This window comes from Macrotis lagotis, chromosome X (assembly GCF_037893015.1).
Source record: "Macrotis lagotis isolate mMagLag1 chromosome X, bilby.v1.9.chrom.fasta, whole genome shotgun sequence".
NCBI classification, from domain to species: domain Eukaryota; kingdom Metazoa; phylum Chordata; class Mammalia; order Peramelemorphia; family Peramelidae; genus Macrotis; species Macrotis lagotis.
In genome coordinates, this window is record NC_133666.1 from 502,185,890 (window position 1) to 502,210,084 (window position 24,195).

The window sequence follows — 24,195 nt, forward strand, 5'->3', positions numbered from 1 at the left end:
AATAATATTACCTACCTGACATGATTGTTATGAAAATTCAATTGAGTTAACATCCATAAAGCACTTAGCCTTGCCTGGAACATACTAAATATATAATAAATTTTTATTCCCTACACTTCCTTCCCCCACCCTTACGTGGGCCAATTCTGATTTTAAAAGATCAGTCCTTTTAGATAATAAAATATTAAGACTAATGATAAAAAAAAATACTGCAGAAATTTCTCTTAAGAATGATTGTTTTAGTACTTAAATTGTTCAAATTGAAAACACAAGAAATAAGTGAATTTTCATACAAAGGAAGAACTCTTTCATTATGAATAATCAATCCTATATTACATTTTCCCATATGTGCTGTTGGGGAATGGCATACACTCTAAACTGGATCAGAAAGATTATAGGATCTTATTGGAAGTCGGGTCCAACTCTTTGTGATCCCATTTGGGATTTTCTTTTCAAAGATACTGAAGTGGTTTGGTATCTCGTTCTCCATCTAATTTTATAGATGACAAAATTGAGGAAAACAGTGAAGTGACTTGCCCAGGTCACTAATAAGCATCTAAGACCAGATATGAACTTGGCTGTTCTTTCTTTTTCTATTTAACTCCTAGAATAAATTTTCTATTCTTCACCTCTTCTTGACCAATCCATTTTCTTCAGAAGTTTTTGCACTGTAACAATGAATCATTCTGTTTAAATAATTACCTCAAAGATTACCAGTCATTTCCTAACTGCTAAATTCAATGACTTATCTAGAGAAGAATATAATAGGAAATTCTAAGCATGCTTTATCAAATTTCAGAGATCATAAAATCTTATCCTGTTATTTTACAGAAGAGAAAACTAAGATGAGAATAGGTTAAGTAACTTGCCTGAGATCTCATAAGGTAGAGAGCAATAGAATCAGGATTCAAATAGCTTTTGTGACTCCAGGTTTAGTGCTCTTCCACTGTGACCTGATGATGCTTCCATTTGTTACTCATCCATTTTTACCTTTAAGTATCTCTCTCTCTCTCTCTCTCTCTCTCTCTCTCTCTCTCTTTTTAGGTTTTTGCAAGGCAATGGGGTTAAGTGGCTTGCCCAAGGCCACACAGCTAGGTCATTATTAAGTGTCTGAGACCGGATTTGAACCCAGGTACTCCTGACTCCAAAGCCAGTGCTTTATCCACTACACCACCTAGCCACCCCTTAAGTAGCCTTCTCTTCTAGATTTTTCTCTGTATGTTCATGACACAGACTTTTTCAATCTTTCTAACTATTCTTTGTCATTTTCTTATGTTGAATGCCTTCTCCAAGCATAGGTGTACTCTAAAATTGTGCCATGATTATCTTCTCTCAATTTTCCCAGCTTTCAATTTCAGTTGAGGGAAATGTGTTCCTGGCATCATGAGATACAATATATTTTCCTGGAGTTATATTATTATGAATCTTAGTTGTATATTATATTAATATTAAAACATCAAAGTTTAGCTACATTAAGTGAACTTGAAGTTTTTGAGCTGATTTGGGAAACTGCCATCATCATTAACATCATAGTACCAAATGATTAGTTTACAACCAGGTTGTGTTTCTAAATTTGATTCTTAAGTTGAAGTGCTTGGACTGCTTTGAATGAGGGAAGTGATGTGTCATTAATAAAATTACAAGAGACAAAATTTCCAGGTATTGAAGATCAATTTATTAGTCTAACCAACATGTTTCTCTCAGTGACAAAGTCTCTCACAGACAGAGATAGCATCTCCTATCATCTTAAATCTTCCTATTCCCCTTCTGCCAGAGCCGTCCTCTGACAAGAGGTAGGTAGGCTAAGAGTTCTCAACTCCTCCTGAATATTTCATCTTCAAAGCTGGAGGTCAGTTAAGGAATGCAGTTTGGTCCTTAAGTAGCTAGCAGTCTGGACACACTGATAGATTCTCTGGTTTTATTTCTCATATATTAAAAACTAGGTTGCCCCAAATTCAAATGAAGGGAGCAAGTTCATTCCCTGTGGAGAAGGATCTGACTCAAGCTGGATCCTGTTTAGATAGAAAAACAGAACTCAGGGTTCCAGTTGGGTGAGGCTAAGCCCAACCTAGTTAATAAGCTGATGCTTTGTTAAGACAGTCTGATGAATGAATTGGGAAGCTTATTGAGTGAGTACTTAGTACAGGAAAGGTACTGTGTAGGATACAAAGATAGGGAATCATCAAAGAGAGATTTAAACTACAGCTTCCTGGCAATAATGTAATTAGAAGTATGGGTGTAAACTAAAACTTGGTTTTCATTACATGGTATTTCACATTAATCATATGAACTTAAAGTAGAGTATATGAGATTACTCATTGGCCAACAATTAGCAAATGCTCACCTGATGTTAGTTGATAAGACAACAAAAAGAGTAAAGTTTAGGTTGACAGGATTTGAGAGAAACCTAAAAAATATCTCGTGTGTGTGTGTGTGTGTGTGTGTGTGTGTGTGTGTGTCTCTGTATACACACACACACTTATATAATTTTTATAACAATTATCTAACTTGAAATAGCACTTGAAAGTTTGCAGAATGCTTTATAAGTATTACCTCATTTGATCCCCACCACAATTGTAAGAAGTAGATACTATTATTGTTCTCATTTTAATAGATGTAGAAATTAAGGCAGAAGTCAAGCAACTTTCCCAGAGTCACCTGGCTAATAAATGTCTTAAGTCCAACTCTGTCCAATGTACCACCTATCAGTTACTGAATGACTATTTTTCTGTATCCCTAATGCGTTATATAAAAAAAATAGTTCAATTGAGATGTAAGTTATAGACATTTTAAATCATACAGATTTATAATTTCAAATTATACTGAAGTTTAATTTAAAACAGTACTGTAAAATTGCTTCTTCTGAATTAACAGTACAAAGATAAGCACAAGGCTAGGGACCTGAATAGAACTTTAAAAAAAAAATTAGGGATGATATGTTATCTAATGATCCCTGAATGAAATAGAAAGGAACCTATATATTTCTTAGTTATAAATAGTAGTTTAACAAAAATTGACTATGTTTTAGACCATAAAAACTGAGGGTATATTTTCTCTCACAAATGTAGAAAAGCAAAATTGCTAAACACATCCTTCAAGATGCAATAAAAATTATAATCAACAATTTTTCTTTGAAGAATTAAAATTAATTGGAGGCTAAATAATTTAATTCTAAAGAATTGGCAACTGAAATTTTTCATCAAAGAAAATGACAGCAATGAGTAAATATTTTCATAACATTTGGGGTATAAATAAGGGAGACAGAATAATTTATTTCTAAATGCTTTCATCAGCAAAAGAAAATTAAGAAATCAATGAATTGGACATGTACCTAAAATAGCTAGAAAAACAACAAATAAAAATCTCAACTAAACAGCAAATAGGAAATTTTTGGAAAGTCATAGAGATAAAATTAAGAGCAAGAAAAAACTATTAATTTGATAAATAAAACTAGGTTGCTGGTTTTTAAAATTTCACAAAAAAGATAAGCAACTTTCTTATAAAAGAAAAAAACAAATTGTTCACATCAAAAATGAAAAAAAGGATTGTTCTCAATAATTGAATAACTACTAAAGCAAGCAACCAGAAATTATTTTGCTCAACTGAATTCCAATAACTGCAATCATTTAAATAGCCTCTGATTTTTTATAAAAATACAATATAACTTCATTAGCAGAGCCAAATAATAGAAAAAGAAATTGAACAAATCAATGGGAAAAAAACAACTCTCCAGTATCTGATGGTTTACAAGTGAATTCTAACCAACATTCAAAGAATAATTCTAATCTTGCATAAGTATGCTTATAAAAATAGAACCAAAATAAATCTTCCAAACTCCTAGATCCATATAAGACTGATATATCTAATCCCAGGAGAGTATCAAAATAAAAAGAAAACAATAAACTAATAATATCCCTAATGATTTTAGAAAATATTAAAATGTCAGCAAATAGGCTATATGTTAAAAAGATATTACCAGTTTGACCTTATACAAGGAATGCAAAATTGCTTCAATATATAAGTATAACCAAAGCAATTCAAACCACATGATTATGTCAGTAAGTGGTGAAAAAGTTTTTGACAAAATCCAACTTCCAGTTGTCAAACACCACCCCCCAAAACTGGGAATTATAGGAAACAATAAATGGAATTTTCTCTAATGTGCTAAATAGTAGCTATCTAAAAACAAGATACGTAAAAGAGAAGGGTTGGAGCAAGATCAAGAGTGAAGCAAGGGTGTTCATCATCTCACTATTAATTTTATTTAATTTATTTAATGCTACTTATTATTACATTGGAAATATTTAATATAACAGTAAGACACAAAAAAAAATATAAGGGGAAAAAAGCACAGGAGGAAATAAAATTATTGGTTTTTGAAAATAATATGGTGATCAGTCTAGAGAATTCTAAAGTATCAATTAGGCTCTGGCCTTAGAGTCAGGAGGACCTGAGTTTAAACTGGATCTCAGACATTTGACACTTACTGATTGGGTGATCTTGGGTAAGTCAATTAACCCTGATTGCCTTATATCCAGAACCATCTCCAGTAGTCCTGATTCATATCTGGCCACTTGACTCAGATGCCTCTGGAGGAGAAAGGAGGTGACTTAGCCCAGCACTCCCTCACTCAAATCCAGTTCACATGCTTGTCATGGCATCACCTCCCTGATGTCATGGTCTACTTTGCTCACTTCGGCAGCACATATACTAAAATTGGAATGATACAGAGAAGATTAGCATGGCCCCTGCGCAAGGATGACACGCAAATTCATGAGGAGAATGAAGGACAAACATCAAAGCATCACTTAAAAAATTAATAGAAACAAAATCAGTAAAGGTGTGAATTTTAAATTTATAAAAATTAACATATTTCCCACAAAACTGAAAAAAAAATTTAAATTCTATTTAGATTAACTATAAAATGTGTAAAATACTTAAGTACTCCTCAGTTTGCATTTAGTATTGTGCTTGGTTCCAACTTCATGGAACAAGCTACCCCCGTCTCCCACCATTAGATTGTAAGTTCCTTGAGGGATGGCTTTTTATTTTTAATCAATTTTATCTCCAACACTTAGAACAATGCCTGACATATATTGGTACTTAATAAATGTTTATTTAATTGGAGTCTAGATATTACAACATATACGATAATATATAAATGAAATTCCACAACAGTTTTTACAAAAATATAGTTCTGAATATTTGGAGTATTAATCATTGTTCTTGAATTGACTGAGTCAATATAATAAAAATAAGAGTACTACTTTATTTAATTTATTCAGTGCTATGTCATTCAAACGTTTAAAAACTTTTTTTTTTGAGTTAGAAAAAGTAATAATGAAATTCATGTGGAGGAGTAAAGGTCCAGAGTTCATGAAAAAAAGGAGACAAAAGTGGGAAAGAAGTGGGTCTTCAAACTATATTTTTTAAAAAAGTATCCATAAAAATATTTTTGTACTGGCTGCCAAAAAATATATTATTGGAAAAGTTTAGGTATAAAACAAAGAAGCAGATAAATCACAGTAGTATCATGTTGAAAATTGGAAAGACTCATATATTGGAGTTAGGACTCATTACTTGACAAAAATCTTGCTGGGAAAACTAGAATGTACTCTTACAAATCAAATAAAAATCAAAGTTGAAAACTATATTAAGATAAGCTCCAAATAGATTCATGACGTAGACATAAAGGATGACATCATAACCAATTTAGGGCAAGGAAGAAATTACTTCATATTTATGAAGAGACTATGGCCAGAGAAGATGATAGAAGATATCCCTGAACATTTTTGATACATAAAATTAAATGGGTTTTTGCATAAATAAAACAGTTTACCTAATTAAGGGCTCATTCAAAATATACAAAGAACAGATTCAAATTTTGGAACAAGCTATTCTCCAGTAGATAAGTGGGTCAGTGGTCTCTAATGAGAAGTCTTAAGCCATCAGCAGCCAAATGAAAGAGTTTGAAGTACAGTGACCAGTTACAATTTCAGAGGAATGATTATGAAAAGCACATGCTACTGATCCTCCTGATAAAGAATTGATAGACTTAAAATGTAGAATAAGATCTCGATTTTTGGCCACAGCCAATATATTTGGGTTTATTTGATCCTACAAGGGCTTTGTTTTTCTTTTCTTTTTTAAAATTTGAATAGGGATATAGATGGGCAAAGGGTCCTAGAAATAGGATAACAAAAAAAAAAAGAAAGGAAAAAGTACTATTGAAGCCTCTTTTTAAAAAAAAAAATACAGTGAAGAGATCACAAAGAATGTCAGAAAGAAGCATAAATAAACAGAACAACTTTGAAAGTTACAGGATGAACTTGTTAATTAAACAGAAAATCTGTATGATCAATAGTTGCACTTTCGTGTGTAGTTCTCTTTTATACTCTACCAAATGTATGGAAATGTCCATTTTGTTTGGTGTTTTTGGTAGGAATAAAATTAATTGAGGACAAAAATCAATATATTTAATGGTTTGAACATAATGCTAGAAAATACAGCAGTATTGTGTTCAAAAGACTGAAATAAGAAGTTTTCTCAGAGTTGAACATTTTCCAAAATTGAATTGCAATCAGTATTTCTCTCTGGAATTATGCAGTTGGTTGTAAAAACAAACTGTAAACATTATGTATTAAATAAAGAGAATGTGAAGTCAGTCTTGATTATAGGCATTCATTAACTGGGTGGTATGGCTATCTGTTTTTAATTTTTGAGAATTGTTTTTCACTAAAACTTAATCATATATATTTTTAAACATTTACTATATTATTTAGTCATACTTTAATTCTTGCATAAGAGAAACATCACTATCTTTTTTTTATTAAATTAGACTAATGACCCCCCCCCTTTTTTTTTTTTTTTTAGTTTTTGCACAGCAATGGGGTTAAGTGGCTTGCCCAAGGCCACACAGCTAGGTAATTATTAAGTGTCTGAGGCCAGACTTGAACTCGGGTACTCCTGACTCCAGGGCCAGTGCTCTATCCACTGCACCACCTAGCTTCCCCTAGACTAAAGACTCCTGAAGGGAAAAGCCAGAGATTTTTACTTATTAACTTTTTCTAAAATAAGGTCCCTGTAACCTTACCCCTTTACAACTATTAAACCTGTAACTTTTCTGTAAAGACTAAATTAAATGTCCATGGGATCTTCCCCTATCACTGCACCTCCTCTGAAATTTTAATAGACTACAAACCCATGTAAATCAATATATTACAACTTTGCAGGCAAAAAAACCAATATAATTTCAGCATATATGAACAGAGACATAATCTCCAGAATATGAGGAAATAATAATCACATAGTACTTTGTCCAGACCAAACATCTGGCATGTTGTTCAATTTGGGATATAATTTTTAGGAAAGACAATTGACAATCTACAGAGTATTTTTTTAACTAATATTTGGAAGGGATGCCAGAAGTCAATTCAACCTCCCTCCTGAGGAGGAGTCCTCCATGCGGCAGACCTGAGAATCTGTCCATTTGTCACTCTTCTCTCCTTTTGTTCTCTGTGACTTTTCAAAGTTTTTTAATCTTATAGTATATTCATTTTGGAGGAAATTGTTTTTTGAAGATTATGAATACTCTGTATGAAAAGGCTATTGTTAAACAGAATAGTAAATAATGATGGGTATTTAATATTTAGTATTACCAACATCATGTTAAATATAGTCTTACTTTCTCAGTTTAATATAATGGAATTGCTCCTAATAAAAACGTTACAACTTATTCTTTATGGCTTTAAAGTTTAAAAGTAGCAATTCAGCTATGAGATTTTATTAATGCCTTTTGAATTTTAGAAAATTATTTGTTCATTTCAAAGAATTGTCAATATTTGACAGCAGCCAATTATACTGTCATGTACAAGAACCAAGTTCATACATAAATGGTAGTTACCACAAAGAGGCATATTTTTTATTTCTCTTTTCCTATTCTTTTCTTTTTCTCTCACATCATAATGAACTCCAGGTGTTTTGTGATGTCAGAGTCACATAGGGCAATCTTGGTATTGACTCCTTTCTGTCACTTTTTGACTTAGGCTAGGCAAGTGACTTCTGGGGGGAAATTGTAGAATTAAAATAAGCCATTATAAATGGAATCAACTAAATTGTATATTGAATATTTGGAGTAATTTTTTTTCATTGTCTTTGAGAAAATTTTAGCAATAGCTCCGTTAATTTCATTTTTCTAGAAATTAGGTACTGAATCCCTAACCTTAAAATAGTTTATATTCAGAGTTCATTATCATCACAGTGTTGTTAAATGTGTTCTTTATGTTTTAGGTGAATACATTTTAGCAGAATGACTTCCCCTTTAACTCGGACTTAAGTTTTCTCTTTGAGAACTAAGAAAAAAGGAAAAAAGAACATATCAAAACTAAATGAAGCTTTTGAAAATTCATCAGTGAGGGAACTCATTCCTTGTGTACTCTGCAAGACAACATAATCTAATGCAGCTTGCTCCAAATTATGATTCATAGAACCATTATTTACCAACAAAGGTTGCTGGTGGACTTTGTTATTTTCCTTTCTTGCTAGTTACAGTGATCTTACTTGATGCATATTTATCACTTCATGAAGGTCAAGAGGAAGATAATTAATTTAGACGTGAAAACCAGGCTTCTAATTAAAGAGGTCTAAGATCTGATTGCACCCTTTCCTCTAAATTGCCTTATAACTTGAATTTTATTTTTGAAAAAAAGTTAACTACTGTATGCCATTGTTTTACCTTTCTATAAAATATTCTCACATCATGACCCAGGGATTTATCTTGGTCAAAGACAAATTATATTTCATATGCAGTGAGTCAATTTGGGCAAATAATTTTAGAATAGTATTTTAATTGAATTTCTTTAATGTATTCAGACTACATTAATGTCCATCATCACAATTATTCTTTGATTTTTTTGTAACTATCTTGACATTGAATAGACATTAATATTATTAGAAACCATTTTTACAGGTAAGAAAAAAAAGACTGGCATAAGTTCTAAAAATAAAAAACAGGTCTTTTTTTTATTCAGGGCTTTAGTTCATTTGTGTTCATTAATTTTCCATCCTTGGTAAAATGTCATGTTCCACTTATAGCAAATGCCTTGAATAAATTATTTTTGGTGTTTTTAAGTTTGAAAAAAGAAATGAAATTACCAGAGTTTTAATTAAACAAGCAGAATTATTTTTCTTAAAGTTGATATGGTAGTAGTAACATAAAACTTTAAAAAGATTTCCTTATTTCCTCTTTTCCTCCCTCATTGGTACTGATTTTTTTTATTTATAAAGTATGTCTTTGATGTAAATGTCTTTGATATAATATCTAAGAATGAGATTACAGTTAACCAAAACTTGATTTGTTAATCCCTTAGAACAATTATACAAATGTAGTAATTTCAGTGTGTTATTTTAATCTCTACTTACATATGAGAATTATCAGTTAATAAAACAATTGTTTGCATCATATATAAACTAATATAAATTGATAAGTTCCACTCCCAACAGTTGATATTTTAAGCCCCACATGTCATAAAAATAATAGCACTTTGCACCTTATATATGTATAATATTAGTGTTTCAAAGCAATTGAAACTAAACTGTAGCTCATTGGATTCAAATATTGGTTATATCACTTAATCATTATAATTTTACAGTATTCAGTTTCTGTTTTTGTTTTTCTTTTATTTACATTGATAGTCATCATATGTGTTCTTTTTCTGCATGTGCTTCACTATTCAGCAGTTCATATGTTTTTTCATTTTTCTTTGAATTCATCGTATTCAGTTTCCCACACATTATTATTTCCATTGTTCCATGAACTCTTGTACTATTCCTTGATCAATGCACATCTATTTGGTTTCTAGTTCTCTGTTACTACAGAAAGTGCTGCATAAAGAACCTTTTTTTAAAAGAAATCATTTGCCTCATTTGACTAGCAGTGGAATGTCCTAATCATTTTCTTAGTATAATTCCAAATTGCTCTCCAGAATGGTCCAATTCACACCTCCAGCAATTGTGCATTAGTTTGCTTTGCTTTCCATTATTCCTTTAACATTAACTTTTTCTTTCTTCTGTCATTTTCATCAATTTGCTCTGTGTGCAGTGCAGCCTCAGTTGTTTTGGTTTGCATTTCATTTGTTATTAGTGATTTAGAGAATTCTTTCTTCTAGTTAATAGTTTTCCTTTTTTAAAAGAACCTTGTGTTCATATACAAAGAGACAAATTTTAGTTAATTAGATAACTGAAATTTGATGAGTTTTAGTTATCTTTGACTAGAATGTGACTCTTGAAAGGTATAGGAACACAGTGCATGGCTCAAGAGTAAAAATAACATTGTACATAATAGGAGAGGTATACTTATGAAGAGATCTAGAAATCTGGAGAAAATAAGGGCATAGGCATTTGAGGAAATACCAGCAGAAATATACACAAAAAAGAATATTGTTATCAGATTATATGTTAACCACTTGCACAGAATCAGGCAAAGAAGTCATTAACCTGGTACAGAAGTATGATATTGTAATGATGGATAACTTTGGTTTATATGGTCATTTTTTTTGGAGCTCTCAAAAGAAAAACAGCTAGCCATTTCTTGGCTTATCTTAATGATAATTTTATCTTTGTATAAGAAGGAGAAACTAACTGTCATTATGGACTCAAATCTCATTTCTTATCAAGGAGAGAAGTCTGCTGAAGTAGAAATGCTGGAAATCTTGGGGAAAGGAGTGGAGTGGAGTGTCTAGTCTACCTTAGATTTGAAATATAAGAAGAGAAAAAAAACAGACATAGTCTGGCATGGAATCTAGATTTAGGAATAGCAAATTTCAAAGGATTTAGAGGAAAAGATAGGCTTCCATGATCTGATTCTCTGTAGGGCAAATCAGCACATTGGAAATTCTGAAGGCTCAAAGAGAAAATTCAGATGAAGTACCAATGCTAACTTTGAGGGTGTATGTGTATGTGATTGTCATTAACTGACCATTTTTTTAATACATAGAATATGGGCAAGTACAGCATGGTTTATCAGTAAACATCATGGTTTATCTTAGAAGAATAGTGTCAGAAGTATTAGAGCTCAGGAGGAGAGGAAGCTGAAAAGTTAGGGCTAACAACAAAATTGAGGGGAGGGTGGAGGGTTAAGACTTTTAGCTAAATGGGAGAATTGGGGAAATAGCCGTCTTTAGTTGGATTGAATGATTATTATAATGGAAAGCAGTGTTTCTTTGATTTTTAGTAAAATTAGTTTATAGATCAGAAACATAGACAGAAATGATAATAGGGAATTGACACCCAAGATAAGTTTGGACGACAATAAGAGAATATCCAAAAATGTTCAAGTCTTATTAGACCCATACAAACTGTATCTCAGAGCAAAGAACCAGCAGATTACTGAACCACTGATGGCTAATAGTCATCCAGGGAAGGAAGTGGTGATCATATAGAACCAGTTTAGCTTCATCAAATATAAGTCATGCTTACCAACCTTAATAATGCAGTACAGCTCACTTCTCTCAATAAAGTAGGAACGAGGGGAGTAAGTGGGTTCATATTTATATGAATTGTTCTCTAATAACTATTGGTTTCAGTTGCTGTTTCTGTTCGTTTTGTTTAAATGTTTGTTTTTTATAAATCATTTTATTATATCAAAGCAACAACCTCCACTTAATCCTCATTCATTGTTCCTTGAACTTAGCTGAGCTCAAAAAATGATCCATTATATTTTCTGCTTGAATTTTTTGATCACCATTCATTCTGGTGCTATTTCCTTGATTGTTCTTGTAGTTATAGGAGAGAGCTAGACTGTATTGTTACTCTTTGATATCTTTGCCACTCTAAGGTATGCCATACAAATATAATTATCCCCATTATACTGATGGAAGAAAACTGAGAATCAGAAATATAAATGACCTGTCTATGATCATATGGTATTTGAGCTATGACCTAAAATCAGATCTTCCAACACTCAGGCCTTATACCACATAAAGGGATTGACAATAGTTATTTTTTGCTCTTAGTTTAGATTTGATAGACTATTTTTTTTTAGTGCTTTTCAGTAGTATTGTTCTGACAAATTGATTAAAAGCATTATATTTAACTGGAAATCAAGGCAGTTTGGCACTGTGGATAGAGAAATACTGTTGTTATTATTATGGCAATAATAATAATAAATCACAGTACTACAGTTTTACATTTAGTAAGAGTTTCCTTTCTTAGAGTTCCTAAGTCTGAACCAGTTGAAGAACAACAACTGTCACTGACCAAGGAAGGTGAACCTATATGGCCAAGCTCTAAAGACCTCAGTCTTAGGTCATTACAGTCTGAGAGTAAGGGTTGAAAAAGGCTCTTTTCTTGCCCTTGCACTCAACCCAGAGTTCCTTGATAATGTAAAGTAAGGATTAGAGTTATTTTTTAAAGTGATCAGATAGCCACGGTATGGAACAGTTGAGTGTTACCATAAAATTGAAACAAAATTAAACTGACACATTGCATAATTCATATAATTATCTCATGGCAATTGTGTATGCATGTTAAATAGCATATATAAATGACACTTAACCCTTTTAAAAATGTTGTACATTTAACTCCTAAAAACCTGCCTTGTTTGTTTTTTTAAGGTGGATGAAGGGAAAGGAATAAGCTTTTTTATACAGTGCCAGCTATATGACAGTCGTTGAACTTACAAATATTACCTCATTTGATCCCCTCAACAACCCTTTCTCCATAGGTTTTTAATTATCCCATTTCACTTTTGAGGAAACTGAGGCAAACAAAAGTTAGGTAACTTGCCCAGCTAGTAAGCATCTGAGGCTGGATTCTCTTAACTGTTAACAACTGATGCCCCATTTTTTTTCAGGATAAAATACAAACTTACTTGGCATTTGAGGTTCCTCATAATGTAACAGCAAGCTTTATTTCATATTTGTCATCTGCCTTCAGTGAACTCTATAGTAAAGTCCAAGTAGACTTCTAGCTCTTTCTCCCTCCCTCCTTAATTGAGTATTATTTCATATTATATTCATTTGAATAGGCCATCCCTTCCTACCTAGAAGGTACTCTCCTTTCATCTCTAACTTGCAAAATCTTTATTATCATTCAAGGCTCAAGTACTACTTCTTCTTAGGAAACCTCTGATTTCTCCAGTTTTTTTTTTTTTGTTCTCCCTTCCTTACTTCCCCATATACTATATTTATTTATGTATATTCATGTTATTAGCTTTTCAAAGGCAGATTGCTTTCAGTTTTGCCCTTATATCTCCACTGACTTGCAAATAGTAGATTTTAATAAATGTTTTTAAATTGAATTTGGGATAATACCACCTTGGTATGTTAATGGGAAAGTTTTTTTTTTAGATTTTTTTTTTTTTGGCAAGGCAAATGGGGTTAAGTGGCTTGCCTAATGCCACACGGCTAGGTAATTATTATTAAGTGTCTGAGACCGGATTTGAACCCAGGTATTCCTGACTCCAGGGCCGGTGCTTTATCCGCTGCGCCACCTAGCCACCCCCAGTCCCTTCATTTTACAGGTATCTTCTCTCTTACAACCGAAGATATTATTAGCTAACATAATAAGTTAAGTGATGAGTGTGTGTGTGTGTGTGTGTGTGTGTGTGCCTATACACACATATGTAATTATCTCTTTTGTTCTTCATAGATAACCCTCTGAGGTTGGGTGTTACCTCTATTTTATATACAAAGAAATTGAAACTTAAGAGTGTGACTTGCCTCTCATTTGATTAACAAGTGATTGAGGTTGGATTCAAACTCAGATCTTTTTGACTTCAAGTGCAGCAACTTATCCACTGTCTCTAGCTGCCTCTTGGATTAAATGGCTTGCTTAAGATCTCAGACTTTATATGGGTCAGGTTTTAAAAACTGAGTTATAAACTACAAGCCACTTTCCATTCTACCTTTTTAATTAAATTTCATTATACATTATCAAATACAAGGTATAATATATGTGTGTATACATATTTATGTGTACACATACTTTTTTTAATTCAGCAAATTTACTTCACCAATTTTGGCAGATGTAGAATTTTAGAGCCCTCATGTCACAAATGACAAAACAGGCCCAGGGAGATTGTCATTTGCCAGAAGTTATACAACTATTTAGTAGTAAAGCTGAGGTTAGTTCAGATAATAACATAACTCAGTATTTCAGGACCTAACCGTAGATCTCAAAACTGTAGATATTTAAGCAAATTGCCACACTGAGGCTTTCCATTTATTTGCTAGGGCAAATAAGAAGGAAGCCCTAGCTGATAAAAGTATTGTTTCTATTCTTCCTTGTGGGGAATTAATTTTCACTTTTTACTCCTGGAATTGTTAAAACTTGGGCCTTTTCCCCACAATCTCTCCTGCTGCAATATAAAAAATTGAAGATCATAGTAATTCATCTTCACAAAAATAGTGGTGAATCTCTGCCAAATAATGCTATTTGACTCAGGATTTTAAAAATTATCATTTTCTGATCTGCAGGTATTTATTGTGAATGTAGTCATTAAAAACTTAATTTTTTTCCCCCTTTCAGAATGATATTTGAGTGCTTGTAAAAGGTGCTGTAAATTAGTTTCTTTCAATTAAGTTTGTATTAAGCATAAATGAAAGATATTATCTCATCTTGATATACTTGTCAGCTTTTTGTTTAATTCTGTGATTATTATAAGTCAAATAACATAAAAAAGCTTGTTTGGGTTGTTCTTGTCTTTCCAACTTTTAGCCAAGCAATAATTGTTCATCTGGTTAATGGAATTTTTCTTCCAAAAAGCTGATAGCTTACTAAGGCCTGACTTCATTATTTTTCTTAGCATTTTCATAAAGTAAACAATGAGTATTTAGAACTTTTAAAAGTTGAGACCTTGCAGTTCCGAAAAATAAAATAATTCTTAATTTGCTCAAGGTCATATTGTGAATAAATAGTAATTTTATAATCGGAGCCAAATCTTTCAGGTCTTTTTTTTGTATTAAACCAATATAACTCATATTTAGAATTAATGTTGGAACTAGAAGAGATTTTTAGACCAGTAGTATCAAACTGAAATAGAAAGGGGAGAGAGGCCCCTAAACTGCATAAAAATCCTTTTCAGGTGTCATATTGACTTAGGAAAAAAACATTATGGATCTGTGTTTAGCATATTTCCACATGTAAAGCCTATATTAGATTGCATGGTGGGGGGGGGGATGTAAAACTCAAAATCTTGCAAAAAAAAAACCCAGTGAAGACAGCTGTTGCATGTATAAAAATATTTAAGTTGAAAGAAAGCCACATAATAACATTACCTATGTTCTCACCCCAGAAGTTCCAAGTAGCTCAGTATCAGGGGAAATTCCCTCTTCCTTGGGCTGGATGGATGACATAGGGGTGAATGGTTTGAATCTTTTAAATCATAGGTAGTACATTTCCAAGACTTAGCATAGATTTTTCTGGATACATTTAAATTATTCAGGTCATTCCTGGATAGGTGATGAAGACCATAATCAGACTATTAATTTTTCAGTGTTTGAAAGAAAATATTTTTGTATGGGAAAAAGGTTGAATGAATAATGAGCCTGACTTTGTGCAGGCAATTCATTTAGACAAATATTTGAGTACAAAGCATGTACCCAAGTAAGTCATTAATTTAAGCAGAGAACATACTCACCTGTTTTCATATCATGAGAAGCAGAGACCATTCTTACATATGTTGCTTAAGGGAATGAGCAGAATTAGACATAGATATTGATGTGATGATGAAAAACACCTAAATGGAACTAATAACCACCTAATTACAAGGACAGCACTAGTTTGTTGTATATTAGAGACTTTATAAATGAAACCAGGGATTCTCCATGCCCAAAGCAAAGAGAATGATATAACCTGGGAGAGAATAGGGTAGAGAATGCTTCTGTTATGTGGGGACGGGAGGGGGGTGGCGATAAGGCTTACTAAAAATATAATTTGGTTTGACCTGGAGAATAGAATTTTATGTTCATTGTTTACATTGGTTGATCCCCAGAAGCTTTTGAGCTATTAAATCCTTCAATTGTACTTGGCATCCACATGTTGCCCTAGATCACTACAGAATGAAGGCTAGAAGAGGAATATGCAAAAATAAGTCAACATAATAAAGATAGTAAGTATGATGGAGGATTACAGTACAATCCCTTTTTGCATCAAAGATCTCTAGATATGAAGATCTTATATTTCTTATTTTATCATTTTGCACCAGATGTTTTTTATTTCCTTCCTATTTTAGTTTAAACCTATTTCTTCTTGGCCATTCACAGAGGAAGAAGTTAATTTAGCATCTCTTTACACGATTTAAAGTACTAATGAGTTATTCCTTAGCTTCTTTCTTATAACATAAACAACTTTAAGGTATCCATTGCAGACAACCCAAAATTGTCCCTGATTATTTCACTGATGGAATGAGCAAGTCCATTAAGGTTGATCATCACCCCCATGTTGCTGTTGGGGTGTACAGTGTTTTTCTGGTTCTGCTCATCTCACTCAGCATCAGTTCAGGCTTCCCTGAAATCCTGTCCCTCCTGGTTTCTAATAGAACAATAGTGTTCCATGACATACATATACCACAGTTTGCTAAGCTATTCCCCAATTGAAGGACATTTACTTGATTTCCAATTCTTTGCCACCACAAACAGGGATGCTATGAATATTTTTGTACAAGTGATAATTTTACCCTTTTTCATCATCTCTTCAGGATATAGACCCAGTAGTGGTATTGCTGGATCAAAGGGTATACACATTTTTGTTGCCCTTTGGGCGTAGTTCCAAATTTCTCTCCAGTAAGGTTGGATGAGTTCATAGCTCCACCAACAATGTAATAGTGTCCCGGATTTTCCACAACCCTTCTAACAATGATCATTATCCTTTCTGGTCAGATTGGCCAGTCTGAGAAGTGTGAGGGAGTACCTCAGAGATAGCTTACACCTGTTGATAATGAATTTTATTGATTTTGAAAATTACCTAATTTCTTAGGAAGATTGTGAAATTGATTTCTTTCTGTAGAGAGTTAGTCTCCCAAATTTTCAGTGTCTAGGATATCAGTAAAGACATTGAAAAAGAATGAAACTCAGAATTTATTGCTGCTTTCTACCAGTTCCCAGATTGATACTTATTCTCCCCTCCCTACCTCTTTGGGTTTGTTCTTTGAAGTTATTACTCCCATACCTCTATTTGACAAAAAGAATGTAAGGATGACTTGAGTTCAAATATTTCATCAGATATTCATGTATATACATATGTCACCTTGGGAAAAGTCTGCCTCAATTTCCTCATCTGTAAAATGGAGATATTGATAGCACCAATCTCTCCAAGTTGCAGTGAAAATGAAACAAGATAATATTGGTACACTACAAACTTAAAGTGTTATATAAAATCTAGCTGTTATCATCATTGTCATCATCATCATGTAAAATGGAAAGTAAAAGAGAATTCTCATACACTTTGAATGCTCACCGTGGAGGAAATATGTCACCATGGGAGCTGGTAAGCACTGATTTTTTTTTTTAATTCACTAACTCCATGAAAAATATTAGCTGGAATATTAAAAACCATTCTGTACTTTCTTGTTATTTAAAATGATTTATAAATGATTTATAGTTCTGATATTACTATCAAGGTCAAGAATAATCCTTTTCCTCATTTCAATAAAGGGAATGGTATAACAAATTGATCCTATGATAATATATTTTATTATATTTTACTATTTAAATTTTAATTTCTTCCTAAGACAGTAATAGAGAAAAATTGAAAGTATTTTAACGTGAAAAATAAAATTATAAATCCTATTTGATATTTAAGAGAAAATAACCCATTTTATAGAGTGTGAAATTTAAATTTAGTTTATTGTTGTCATTTTCAAATAGTTATCACTTAAAAAACCTTAGAAATTATTCAGCCCAACTCTTCCTTTTGCACAGATGAAAGAACTGAGGTCCCCTGACTTGTCCGAGGTTCCCTGACTTATCCAAGGTCATATAGAAGCTAAATAACAGAGTTAGGCTTCTGTTTATTCATTTTTGGAGCATTTATCTTTCCTTTACGAATAATTTTTTAAATTAAAAATAAACTTCATAATACTTAACCAAGGAAGAACATTTTGATAGGTTAGCCAATTCTACAGATAAATGTCTCAGTGAACATTTTGATAAAGTCCCTAATTTTAATGTCAATCATCAGGCCTCTGGACTCGTGATTCACTATTGTAGTGATCAGAGATCCAAAGTTATTCAAATTTGTTTTCTCTCTGTAATGCTGGTGTCATATAAATTGGCCCCTTAGTTCTCTTCAGCTTTATTCTATATGTGGTCATAGAGGCCTTCCCAGTTTCCCTTGAAACTATTAAAATAATATTCCATTAGATTTATTTATATGTCATATTATGTTTAGACATTCTTTAATTAGTAGGACATCACTTTAGTTTCTAGTTTTGGGTTACTTGTAAAAAGAGTTGCTTTTAAATATTTTGTATACATGCATTCTTTTCCTTTTTCTTTGATCTCTTTAGGGTATGGGCCTAGTTATGAGTCAAAGGATATTTGTGAGCCAGTGAGACCAATTCCTTGAATGTGAAACTATAAAAAGTGAAATGTATGTGAAAAGTATGCTTACTCGTGGCTCCTGTCTGCCCCCAATGCTTCCTAACTGTGGCTCCATTACAGTTTCCAGGGTTCTTGCCCCTCATTCCTAATTAGGTAATTCAAAGAACTACTTGATTTCACCTCTCCACTCAGATGACAAAGTAGTATTCTCATAGTGCCATTCTTTTGTCTTAGAGTATTTGGAACCTAAAGGGCTTAGAGGTTTTAATTAGAGGACATATTCATGGGAACTAAGGTCAGTGAAGGTCACATACCTATGCCGTTTCCCTACTGTCATCTGTTCTTCCCTAACCACCATTTCTGTGTGGCAGTGTTATTCTTTGAGAAAGCCTCTACCCCTTTATCCTTGAAGGCTTACTTCCAACTTGCTGTCCAGAATATATGGACTAATTCACAGCACCATTGTACATGTTTTCCCCATAATCCTTCCAACATTTGTCATTTTCCTTCTTTGTCATCTTTGCCAATCCCATAGGTGTGAGTAGAAACTGATAAGAGTTGCTTTAATTATTGGTGATTTTGAGCATTTTTCATGTGTTGTTCATATATTAGATATTTCCCTTGAAAATTGCCTACTCATATCTTTGAGGAATAATAACTCTTTGTCTTATAAATTCTAAATATTCTGTATATATCTTGAATAAGAGAACTTTATCAGAGATACTTTTACAAAGATTGTTTTTCCCCAGTTCCTTTTCTAATTTTTAACTGCATTAGATTTTTTGCAAAAGCCTTTTAATTTTATATAATCAAAATTGTTCTGTTTTATTATCTTAGATCCTCCATACTGTTTATTTAAACATAAGCCCTTCACTTTGTCACAAATGTGAGAGGTAATTTCATCCTTGCTCCTCTGATTTGTTAATATTGTCATCTTATATATCTTAAGTCTTGTATCCATTTGAAGTCTGTTTTAGTATATGTATGTGTGTGTATATATATATATATATATATATATATTACTAATTTAAATTAATTTATTTTAAGTATTGACTCATTTGACCTCCTTGCTGTCCAAGGGACTCTCAAAAGTCTTTTTTAGCACCACAATTCAATAGCATTGTTTCTGCAGCACTCAGCTTTGCTGATATAACCCAACTCTCACAACCATATTGCTCCTTGATAAATCATAACTTTGATCATATGGACCTTTATCAGCCAGGTTATGTCAGCTTTTAAGTATGCTGTCCAGATTTGTCTTAGTTTCTTTCCAAGGAACAAGCATCTTTTAATTTCATGGCTGTAATTGCCATCTACAGTGTTCTTTGAGCCCAAGAATACAAAATCTGACACTGCATCCATTTCTTCTCCTTCTGTTTGCCAGGGAATGATGGGAGCAGTTGCCAAGTTGTTAGTTGTTGGGATTTTTTTTTAAAATTTTTTTAATGTTAAGCTTCAATGAAGCCAGCTTTTATCTTCTTCTCTTTCACCCTCACCAAGAGGCTTCTTAATTCATTTTCTGCCATCAAGGTGATATCATCTGCACATCTGAAATTGCTGATGTTTTTCCCAATAACCTTAAAAGTAACTTTGATTTACCCAACCTGGCATTTCACATGATGTACTCTGCATACAAGTTAAAGTGACTATATACATAAGTGTGTGTGTATATATATACTTATCCATTTCAGATCTTAAGACAGTAAATACATATTTAACTCTAACTGTTGCTTCTTACTGTGCATACAGGTTTCTCAGGAAAAAAGTAACAGTATGGTACTCCTATTTTTTTGAATAGTTGCCATAATTGCCAGTATGACTATGCCACAGTCAAAAGCTTTGGTGTAGTCAATGAAGCAAAAGTAGATACACGCAGTACTTAAAGAACTTGATGTAGGCTATTCACTAGAAGGTCAAATTCTGAAGCTGAGTCTTAAATACTTTAACAACATGAAAAGGCAGGAGTTACTGGAAAAGACCCTGGTGTTGGGACAAAAGGAAAAGGAAACAGCAGAGAAAGGGATGGATGGATGGATGGATGGATGGATGGATGGATGGATGGATGGATAGTGACATGGAAGCAATGAACATGCACTTTGTCAGACTTCAAGAGATAGTAGAAGATGGAAGAGACTGGCTTGTTCTGGTATCTGAGAATTGGACACAAATGTACATCAGCAACAAAATGTAATGTGAATATTGGTCTGTACCATATTTCTGCCAAACTGTTCTCTAGTAGAACTGGATTTCAAACACAACTCTGGTGACTCCAAGTTCAGTAAATTTTCCCCTACATCACATTGCCTTCCCCCCTTCCTTCATAGGAAGAGATGTTAGAGTGATTATGGTAATTATCGGTTTAAAAAAAACTGAGACTTGCCCAAGGCCACATATTTTCTGGACACAAGGACATGAAGATACCATTATTCAAATTTGGCTTTTCTGACCCAGCATTCTTTCCACCATATTATCTTCCTAATTTACATGTGATGTGAATAAGAAGCTAGGAATAAAAACATTAACCCAGAATTGTTCTTCCTTATCAAAAAAAACCTAGGTATTTGTTGAATATGAAATTGTTTTTAGTATCATCATTTTTTAACCTGCCAGTTTTAGAAATATTTGTTAGGAAAATCAGTAAGCCTCATTTGTTCCAGTATTTGTTCCAGTTCTTAACCATTTTTGTATCATGGACTCCTGGCAGCCTGGCAAACTCTCCTCATAGTAACTTTTATATGCATAAAATAACATATGTAGGATTACAAAAAATACCAATAATAGTGCAATAGAATTATCAAAATTTAAAAAAAAGGTTCACAGATCCTATCCCTCTAGTTCAGGTTTCTTGTGCTCAGATACATATATATGTATATACATATATGTATATATATATATATATATATATGTAAGACTTTAATTGATCACATAATATACTAGACTTTTATCTATACTAAAATATAATATGGATGCTTCATGAATGAACAAAAACTTCTGCCACAAAGACTGGGGGGATAAAATGAAAAAACCTTTAGGGGGCAACTAGGTAACATAGAGGATAGAGCACTGGCCCTGGAGTCAGGAAAACCCGAGTTCAAATCCATCTCTAGACACTGGGTACTTAATAACTGTATGACCTTGGGCATTTAACCCTGATTGCCTCATAAAAAGGGGGCGGGGAACCTATGGCTAAAAATAGAATAACCTGTTTTTAAACCATTTTTTAAAAAAAAACCTATTATAAAAAGTTATAACAGAAAAATAGTAAAAAATTTTCATTTTTAAATGACCTTATTTCTAGCCTAGAATTTTTCTCACATTTATGGATACTTGACTTTTAAAACCCTTTTCACCTGACCCTTTCCTACATTTACATTCTTCTTAGACCACCCCCTTATCCATCATGCCTTGGAATTCAAAGACACTGCTTTCCTTTCTGTTCATTGAAATAGACAAAACATCTTCCAATTCTGGACATTTCCATATTGCTATCCTCCCTCTCTTTCTCCTCATTTACACCTTGTAATTTCTCTGATTTCCTTCACGTTTCAGCTGAAGTCTTCAAATATCTTTTCAGTCTTTCTTAATCTTAGTAATTCTGAAACTGTCCCTAACTTATCCTATCTAAATCTTGTTTGTATTTATTTTCATATTGTCTCTCTGTCATTAGACTGTAAACTTTTTAGAGCAGAGACTTTTTTTTGTCTTTACTCACTATTAAGTTCTGGGCATAAAAAGAAAGCCAATAAACAGTTCTGATTTTGTATTATGGCAGTATTTGTATTTGTGTCCAAATATCTAATATCTCTATTGGTTTGTGATTTTCTTGCAGTTAAGACTTTGCTTCATTTGTCTTTTTAGCTGTCTCAGCTGGACACAGCACAGTGGCTGACTCATAGCTAATAAATGTTCGCTGCTTGGCCTTATCTAGTACATACTAGATACCTAACAAACTTTATTATAAGATGCATCAAACTCAATATTTGAGCCAAAGTTTTTGATACTGAAGTTAACAGTGTGCCAGAAGGATCAAAAGAGGTTAAATTCAGTGCAAATTGAGACTTGGTCCATGAATTTTAAAGGCATGTATGCCTTTTATAACATCTTAATTCAAGCTAATGCTGATGATATTCAGCATCTAAAATCATTTTCTTTTAATTTACATGCAGCAGATGAACAACCTGCAACTTCAATTCATTGCAACAAGTGTGTATTAAGTGTTTATTATTCACCAGACTCTTTTTCAGATGTTAGGGATACAAAAACAAAAATGAAAGACCCCCTGCCTTTATAGAGTTTGTATTCTATTAGGATAAGACCACAAGCACATAGATATAATAAATAAGAAATTTCAAGAGGGAGAGAACACTAGCACATGCAGGTGGAGTGTGGAAATGAGGGAGGAAGAGAATCAGGAAAGACTTTTTATGTAGGAGATGGCACTGTAGTTGTGCTCTGAGGAAGCCAGGTATGCTTCCTGTCAGACAAGAAGGGCATGGTTTGTGAGTATGTAAACCTCCTGGTAAAAGAACAAAGTCAGGAGACAGAACTTCCTATTGTGTAGGAAACTTTGTTTTTTGATTACTTTTTAAAAATTTTAGTAGATTTTTTATCTTTTGTTTTCTAAGTTGGTCTATGTTTCCCCTTGAATTTCTCTTCTCCCCCTCTCAGAGAGTCAAACCTTTATAATGAAGAATGTTAATATGGGGATAAGGAAAAAAACTCAGCAAAACCAATTAACACATCCAAAAATATCTAATGATAGGTGTAATATTTCACACCATTGGGGAAAAGGAAACTGAAAAGAAGATATCTTCATGCCCCTCTTTAGAATCGTTTGTTCTTTATAATGTTGAAATATTCTGTTTTGATTGTCTGGGGTCCTTTTAGTCATTTGTAGCTGTTGTAGTATTTATGATTTTCTTAATTCTACTTAGTTCATTTTGTATCAGTTCATAATTTTTCCATGCTTCTCTATTCAATATCTTCTTTGTTTCATATAGAAATAGATAATAATAAAATAATTAAAATAATAAATGGATTGACTTTTATATGCTGGGCACTGTGCTAAATGCTTTGGATACAATTGCAAGGAAGCAAAACAATCCATTCACTTATAGAGCATACATTGTAGTGGGGGAAGGCAGTGCATCCTGGAGGAAGAGCAGAGGCAGGTGCATAGTGGTCTCACCCTTAACCATACAGTCATGAACCACATTTGGTTTAAAAAGTTTCTAATCAATCAGTATCTACTTTATATTCAGTTCACTGCTACTGGGTATATACAGAGCCTTTCTTTTATCAGCAGTGCTGGTGGCCTAGTGAACAGAGCCTGACTATGGAGTTAGAAGACCATTATTCAAGGGACACTGGATAAATCATTTAACCATTTGTTTCCCTCAATTGCTTCAACTGTAAATTGGGGGTCATAGTAGCCCCTATCTCCTGGAATTGTGAGGATCAAATGAGGGAATATTTGTAAAGCATTTAGCACATAGGAGGGACTGAATAAATACTGTTTCCCCCCTCCCCATGTCCATCTTGGATTTTATGCCTAGCAAGAGATCCAAAAGAAAGCAATGTTTATTGAAGCTAAGATAGGAAAAATTGTCCAGAAGAGGGAGATGATCAGCAACTTCAAAAATCTAGACAGAAATTA

The 24,195-nt window shown here is 33.0% G+C and overlaps 1 protein-coding gene and 1 non-coding gene across 3 annotated transcripts in view; both read left to right on the top strand.

Moving 5' to 3' along the window:
• CTDP1 (CTD phosphatase subunit 1) overlaps positions 1–24,195 on the top strand; it is a 155,624-nt gene that overhangs the window by 124,554 nt on the left and 6,875 nt on the right. The gene's annotated exons all lie outside the window — the stretch shown is intronic.
• Positions 4,687–4,793, top strand: LOC141503630 (U6 spliceosomal RNA). The gene has a single exon (XR_012472975.1). It is a non-coding gene; the product is annotated as a U6 spliceosomal RNA (small nuclear RNA).